An 8367-nucleotide genomic window follows, 5' to 3' on the forward strand; every position below is an offset into this window, starting at 1 on the left:
TAGCAGTGCCTCCTTCTCAGGTATGGTAAATGTTAGGTCCTAGAACTGCATGCTTTCTCAGTTCCTCAGAGGGCTCCACTGTGAAACCAGCAATCCAATTAAGAAACTTAAAAAACAGCAAATGAAAAATCGTGCAACTCTTGATTTTCTTCTGCCTGTCTGTGTATGTATATATTTGTGTTGTGTATGTGAACTTGTATATGTAAGAGTGCCAATTATTTGGCTTAAAGAAAAATAAGTGCTTAAGTAAAACATACTGGTCAGAAAAAATAGAAACTTGAATGACTTTAGGTCACGTGATTTTAATAATCTTTGAAAACTAAAGACAGTTCAAAAGGTTATTGGTAAATAAAATAAGCAATTCTTCAATGTTTAGATGTTTGGTTTACATTAGGCAGGTCAGATACTGTTTGCTGGATGCTTTAAGGTCATGAGCTGCTTTTCTGAGTTTCAATAATCATTTGACTTGCCTATTTTATAGCCATTAGATTCTAAGTAAGACCTGGTGACATATGGAGTTAGCCAGGTCCCTTGGGCAGGCTGGAAAGTGTCATTGTCTGTGGCTTGCTCCTTGTCCTGGGCTCTGCCATCTGATACGTGGTTAAAATTGCTACTTACCAGATTTTTCACTAGAACTAAAAGTTGCTAAGAGTTAACATTTTAATATGTACTTGAGACTACTGAAGAAATAGTTTTGCAGGCAAGGTATATAAGGAACGTAGAATGTGTTTTTGGTAAAAGATTTTAAGAAGGTATGGAAATATGATTTTGTTAAAGGGGATATAATTTTGTCTGGTTCAGAGGTTTTTAAGGATGTCCTAACCTAAAATAGTAATAGGACTAAACCGAAGGTTTAAACAAGTTGTAAACAATTTGTTAAATTTTGATCTTGTAAAGGAAGTTCTGTAGATAAGAGGAAGTTGGCTATGATTTGAAGGGGATTAATTCACTCTTCTGGAAATTAAACATTAGAATAAAACACACTGATGCAGGGCCAGAATCTAGGCCCATGTGTCTGAATAGCACGGGATTTTTTATAGAGTTGATCTGATGCTTAACAAAAAAATTTAAGGCTTATTGAAATCTTACATTATAGTCAAACTAAGATTAAATAGATTTGTCTATAAGGTTTTATTAAGAATTGGGCTTAATTAATGGTACACTATTGCAAAGGTAAAATCTGGCTTCCTCTTTTGGACAAGATTTTCATTTTCATCTGATATTAATGGATAATGAAAGAGTTTTGTTTGCCTTTTGAATAAAGACAGAAGGAAAAAAGGGAAAGCAAAAAAAGACAGATTCAGTTGGCCTCATAGAGTTTATATTGGGTTTTGTTTGGAAAGGTGATTCTACCCTCTATCAATGGCTAAATATTTTCCCTCTAATTTATAAGGACCTGGGTTTCTAATTTATAATATTAAGTGTTTAAATCTTTGATATTTGAAAAACTTTCCAAAGTTAAGTTCTAAATTAAGCCTTTTTTGATCTGGTTAACCCTATTAGATATTAGGTTTTCTCAAGTCCAAAAGAGACATATCGGGCTTATTTGGTATATTAAAATCATAAAGTAAACATTATCAAATATAAAATATTATTTAACTTTCTTTAGGATATATTCATGTAAGGATGTTATTAGTATGTGTTCCAAAATTAGATAAGATTCATATAACTCTGCTACGTCTCAGTATATGTTATCAGTAATAATTATGATAGCTCTATTAAACTATGTGTCCACAGAGACGACCAGACGTTAACTGTGCTGCTCTGAGACTTTTATCATCCTAACAGTTATTTTCCTTTGATTCTTTTTAAAGGCAGTTTTATAATACAGATATATGACTCTGACAGGCACTCTTGAATGCAAGTTGCTGATAACTTTGGAGACTGTGACATTAAAATAGAGGAAATAAACTTCCAAGACTCCCATAGAGAGCCAATGTGTTCAGGAATATCACACAGAACAGGAGTTAATTACATAGACTCAACTAATAGAGGAGTGAAATAATCTTTTACTACTTTTTGTTTAAAACGTTTGGTGATTCTTTTTGTTTTGCTTTTCAGTGTCTAAAAATCTTTCTCTTCTTTTTTTTTTTTTATTTTTTATTTTTATTTTGAGACGGAGTCTGGCTCTATCACCCAGGCTGGAGTGCAGTGGTGCGATCTGGGCTCACTACAAGCTCCGCCTCCCAGGTTCATGCCATTCTCCTGCCTCAGCCTCCCGAGTAGCTGGGACTACAGGCACCCACCACCATGCCCGGCTAAATTTTTTTGTATTTTTAGTAGAGATGGGGTTTCACCGTGTTAGCCAGGATGGTCTCCATCTCCTGACCTCATGATCCGCCTGCCTTGGCCTCCCAAAGTGCTGGGATGACAGGCGTGAGCCACCGCACCCGGCCACCTTTCTCTTCTTTTAAGCTATTTGCAGCTTTTCATGATTGGGTAAAATACACTTCTGTTAAGAAAACTTGAAGGACATTTCTTTCTCTCTACCTGATTTCCCCAGAATTTAAGGACTACTTGTAAGCATATTTAATTTATGGCAGTATAGTTATTTGCATAATCCAATAAGAATCTGTTTTCTTTTGTAGCAGGACACACTTGGAGAAACTGGTTATTTACTGAGGCTTTGACTGGGATAGCACACTTTCAGATACAAACAGGCTCCTTTAAAGAACAAAGTTGACTTATAAAGCCAATAAAAGCTTCTTGGGAAGTTTGACCTCATACTTTGTCTAGGCAGTCCCTGCACAGGATTTCTGGCTTAGGGTAAGTGAAGAATGTCACTTTTTGACAGGTGAAGGAGTTCCAAATTATCTTGGGACCACAAGCAGAGGAATTCACTCAATTCATACAAATATTTGCAGGCACAGATAAAGCCATGGCTGGGCTCAATGCTTTTAAAGTCTAATTTGAGATTCCTTATGGAATAAAGTTTCATCAAAGCCAAATTTAAAAAGAACCGATGTGGCCAGTAATCAGTCTTGCTGCACTATTTGCACATACTCAGGCCAAGCGTAATAAGACTAAAACTTATTTTGTAATAAATTGTTCCTACTATGATTTGTCTTTAGTATAAACTGGGACTGAAGAGAGAATAATACATTTCAGTAAAAACTATAGTATACTTGTTGTTAGACTCCAGTCTTGTCCACTGTTTTTTTATTGTTCTATGCAATTTGGCCTGAATCCTGAATTCTTTCTGGGATATGCGTCTTAAATTAACACTTTTAAATTTTTCTCCCTTTTTTCTGATTTTGACTAAATGAAATGACTACTACATTATTCTTTGTAATACAGGCAAGAAAAACATGTCAGACTGCCACCACCTTCCTCCTCTGTAACTAAAGATGCTTTGAGTCTAACATCTGGATAAATTGTGCCTAACATTACACTTGTTTTTCTTCTGTTTCCATAGAAATGTCTCTTATTAAAAATCTGTTTGCCTTTATTATATACAGAGGCCTCACCTATCTGCAATATCACTTCCTAGATGAGATGCAACTATTTAACAAAACTAATCTATTCTCAAGAACTAGACAGGATTATGACTGCTTTCATAAGTATTCACAGTTCTTCCTGTAACCTGTTGAATATACATGTAGCCAACATTTCATCACAACCAGTTACTATTAGAAATGGGGGGCATGCATTATAATTGAAACTAACATCTGTGTGCCCATCCCAGACAATTTGGAAAATGTCTCAGATAGCCCTGCAAGATATGCACCAATAAAAAAAAGCTATGCCTTATCCCACATTGTCACTTGACCAATGGTTAGTGTCCTGGTCAGGTCAGGACAAGGTGGAAAAAGCCGCTTGTAACATTGTCCCTGGTTGCAGAAGTAGACATTTCCCTGTGCTGTGAAGTGTTCTGCTGTTGCGCCCTCTGTAGTGAGAATATGAGACAGCCTTTCCCAGAGACTTTCTAGACTTTGCACCATAATGGTCCAAACATATCTTCTGTAAGTCCAGGTATTGTGAATATTTCCAACTCCAAAGAGAGCAGTTTCATCCTGACACCCAATGAGTACACCCTCTTTCAGCAGGAAGCAGCCAGAATACATACGACACAAAAATCCTGCAGAAATAAAATGGAACTTGGCAGTAGGGAATTGTAACCAAGTGCCCCCATTTTTCAAAGAGAGAGTTTAATTATTTTGTTTCTCTCTCTCATTTTCTTTTTCCTCATTTTCCCCAATTTCTATTTAGCCCTTTAGGATTACAGATATAGCCTTTTACCTGCCCTTCACCAGACACTCTCTACAGAACAAGTTCATCTAACTACATGCTTAGGAGATCCCGAAAGGAATTCTAACCCACCAGCAGGTTGCCTCGAGAGATAACAGTCAATTTACAACCAGAAGTATGCTTGCCCATGAAGACGCCAGCAGTCACCAGCTTGACCTCCCTGTAGATAAGACACTAAGCTAACATGCAGACCCCTCACCTGCTTGCTTGCCCACCACCCACATGCTGTTCATGTTAGGTACGCTTTAAATGTGCTCAAATTCTTCTCCAAAAGTGAAGTGATACCCTAAAAGCAGGAAGCCGGCAATTTTTCCCCTAAGCTAGCTTTGAAATACAAAGTCACTTTCTTTATACCAAACCTCACTCTTATTAGTTGGACTCTGCAAGTGGTGACTGACTGAACCAGCATTTTGATTACACTATAAAGAAATACCTGAGACTGAGTAATTTACAAAGAAAAGGAGGTTTATTTTTTCTTGTAGTTCCGCAGGCTATACAGGAAACGTGGTGCTGGCATCTGCTTCAGGTGAGGGCCTTAGGAAGCTTACAGTCATGACAGAAGGTGAGGGGGAGCCAGCATGTCACACAGTGAGAGAAGCAGCAAGAGAGAGAAGAGGAACTCCCAGGCTCCTTTAAACAACCAGATCTTGTGTGAACTAACTGAGCAGGAACTCACTAATCATCAAGAGTATGATGCTGAATCATTCATAAGGGATCCAGTCCCATGACCCACACCTCCCTGACTAGGCCCACCTCGAACATTGGTGCTCACATTTCAGCATGATATCTGGAGAGGACACAAATCCAAACCATATCAAGAGGTTGGGGAACGATTCTAATACAGCTATCCAATTCTTCCCCATATCTCCTCAGTTGTCTTTTTTCCTACCTGATGAAGTGATTCCAAGACCAGGGGGATGGACTGTGCCCTTCGCTTCATCTGGCACCGTTGGGGTTGACAGTGAATGCTGCCATGTTTCCTCGTGGTTAGAATAGCTCTGTAGTTTTATCTCTGTGTAACCTCAGCCTGTATCAGTGGGACTGAGCTGAGAGGAAGGCACTTGGTAGAACAGTATTGCTAGCAGTACTGTAGATCAAGATGGGTTGAGCATAGTATCCCTCCCAAAGGTGGAGAGTTTAAGTAAAAATAAATGTCAAAGGGAGAGAAGGAGAAATAATAGCTGAGGATAAAAGAATAAATAAGTGGATTATGCAATGAGAGAAGCCTAATGTTGTATTAATACCTCAAAAGAGGCTCAGAGCAAGAGAATGATATTATCTCTTAGCACAATTATACCAGATGCCCAGAAGGGTGAAGCAATGTGTTTTCCAAGACCACCCCTGCTTATGAAAACTGACAAAGTTGAATGGCAGCCTGCAAACCTGAGTGGGTTTCCCTCTAGGAAACATTCTGGTCACACTGTATGATGAACTGGACTGACTGTTAATGACTAATTGGGCTTGAAATTGAGTTAATAATTGTTCATGCCTATGTGATGACCCATCCAGCAAAAAAAAAAAAAAAAAAAAAAAAAGAAAAAAAAAGAAAAATAAGTAATAAGCTGGCAATAATAAGTAAACTGTTTTCCTGGCTTCTGTGAGTTTGCTAGAGAATTTCTTGGTATATGGGGAAAGATCCCCACACATCTGATATCAGAAGTGACCTGTGTTGAGGATATAGTAGTAGAAAACAGTTTTTTGTTTGTTTTTGTTGTTGTTGTTGTTATTGTTTTTTGAGACAGAATCTCTCTCTGTCACCCAGGCTGGAGTACAGTAGTGTGATCTCAGCTCACGGCAAGCTCTGCCTCCCGGGTTCACACCATTCTCCTGCCTCAGCCTCCCGAGTAGCTGGGATTACAGGCGCCCACCACCATGACTGGCTAATTTTTTGTATTTTTAGTAGAGACAGGGTTTTACTGTATTTCCCAGGATTGTCTCAGTCTCTTGACCTCATGATCTGCCCGCCTCAGCCTCCCAAAGTGCTGGAATTACAGGCGTGAGCCACCACACCCAGGCAGAAAACAATTTTTTAAAAAAGATTGTAAAATTCAAATAGAAGAAACTTGCTTATTATTCATTTCCTGTCAATAATGTCAAAATTGATAACTGTTTTTGTAAAAATCTATGAAACTTATTAGAAAGGATAAAGAATAAAAACTACAGTAACAACAGATATAAAAATGTAATATTCATTCATATTCAACATCACATTTGCCTAAGTACACTAATAAATGCGATTTCAGACCTAAGAGCTAAAATACAGCTTTAACACCTAAAAGCTTATATTCCAGAAGCCTTGCTTGCTATCTTGCAGTCCCTCTGTAGCTTCTCAATCTCTTAATTACTTTTTTGCAACAGATGAAAGATTGGTAGAAGGCTATGGCCTCTGGAAGCTATAGTTGATGTGGGCCTGAAATACCTTAAAGGAGATACTTTGTTTAATCTTGGACGACTGAAGTCAGGTATTTCTCTTGCATCATAGTTCAGCCATATTCTGTAGTTCAAGCTATGTGTCTAAAAGACGTCGTTCATTTTTGATATCTGACTTCTGACAGCTTTCAAGTGCCATAGCTCACGCTTCCTTTTGTGCCTCACATATAGGCAATATGATAAGAAAATTTGGATACTCCTTCCTTTGGTGCAGGTGGAGGAAATTAAAACCATGCATTGGAATCCTCATCCCAGCCACACTCCTTACTACCTTCAAACTACAAGTCCATTTTCTTTTTCCATTCTCTTAAGCCATTTTTGGACCTGCTTTGGAGCTGCCTTGCTTTCCCCAGAAATCTTCATTATGTGAGCCGTAAACATATTTATACCCTCTTGAGTTGTGTGTGTCTTGTCAATTTGGATATCCAAACCAAATTTTGGGTGAGAGGTTCATCCTGTGTCATCGAGTTAGCTAGGACAGAATATCTGTTATATTGTGGGGTTTTCATTTGTTTGACTGTTTTTAATCTTCACTCAATTTTGAGGTTCTTTCTAGAGGCTGGTCAGTTCCTCTTCTTAAACAGTTCAGTAAGTCCATACCCCAACCACTTTCCTTATTAGAATCTCACACTCGGGACCATCATGCATCAGCCAATAGATTCAGGTACCAGACATGTAGGGGCACCTCCTATACCCTGGGGCCTAAAAAGATATTCAAATTAGACCATCCATAAGGAGTTCACAAAACCTAGCTAACCCCACCCTACTTGCCGTATAAGTTTCCCTCTACAGTTCCAGGTTGCTGTTACCTTACCCTGTCTTCTGATGCAATCCCCTGTTTCACTCTACCTGGCAATCTCCTCTCCTTTGGAGCTGTATATAACAAAAACTTCTACTTTTCTTCTATTTGAGTGTCATTGTGTTGCGTCCTGCCATCAAAACTATGATTTAATCTTAAAAAGCGGTTGGCATCTCAAACAGGATGGCTAGGCCATGACCACGGAATCTTGCATGGCTGCGGGGAGGGACTTCACTTGGCTCGTCAATCAATCGAAGAGGCTTGGTACAGAACTTCCACCTATGGCAATCTTGTGCTTTAGCCTTGTTGCTTATTTCTGTGCTTTCTGGTGTTTGCCACATTGTTCTTTGCCCAAGTTTTCTAGTTGTTGCAATATAAATGATGAATTTTACTAATTGGCTAAACTTTGGGAGCTAGATACTGGCTCAGTTGGCGACCTGCTGACTGACAGGTCACTGAAGCCACAGTTTCCATGGCTGGGCATTCTGGTATGTTTCTGGTCACAGCCTGTGTTTGGCAAAGACCTATTTCAGGGGTCAGTATTTCTTAGTTATTTGTATGGATTAAATGTGTCCTCTAAAAAAGAATGTGAGGGAAACTTAATTCCAAATGCAAAAGTTTTGGGAGGTGAGGCTTAATGGGAAGTATTTATGTCATGAGGGTTCCACCCTTATGAATGGGTTAATGTGGATTATAAAAGAGCTTGAGGCTCTGAGTTTGATCTCTCTCACCATGTGAGAGATATTGTGGTACAGCCAGAAGACCCTCACCAGATGCCAGCCCCATGAACTTTCTGGCCTCCAGAACTATGAGTCAAATAAACTTCAATTGTTTATAAATTACTCGGTTTGTGGTATTCTGACTTAGCAGCACAAAATGGAATAAGACAA

The sequence above is a fragment of the Chlorocebus sabaeus genome, chromosome 26 (genome assembly GCF_047675955.1).
Source record: "Chlorocebus sabaeus isolate Y175 chromosome 26, mChlSab1.0.hap1, whole genome shotgun sequence".
Lineage (NCBI taxonomy): Eukaryota > Metazoa > Chordata > Mammalia > Primates > Cercopithecidae > Chlorocebus > Chlorocebus sabaeus.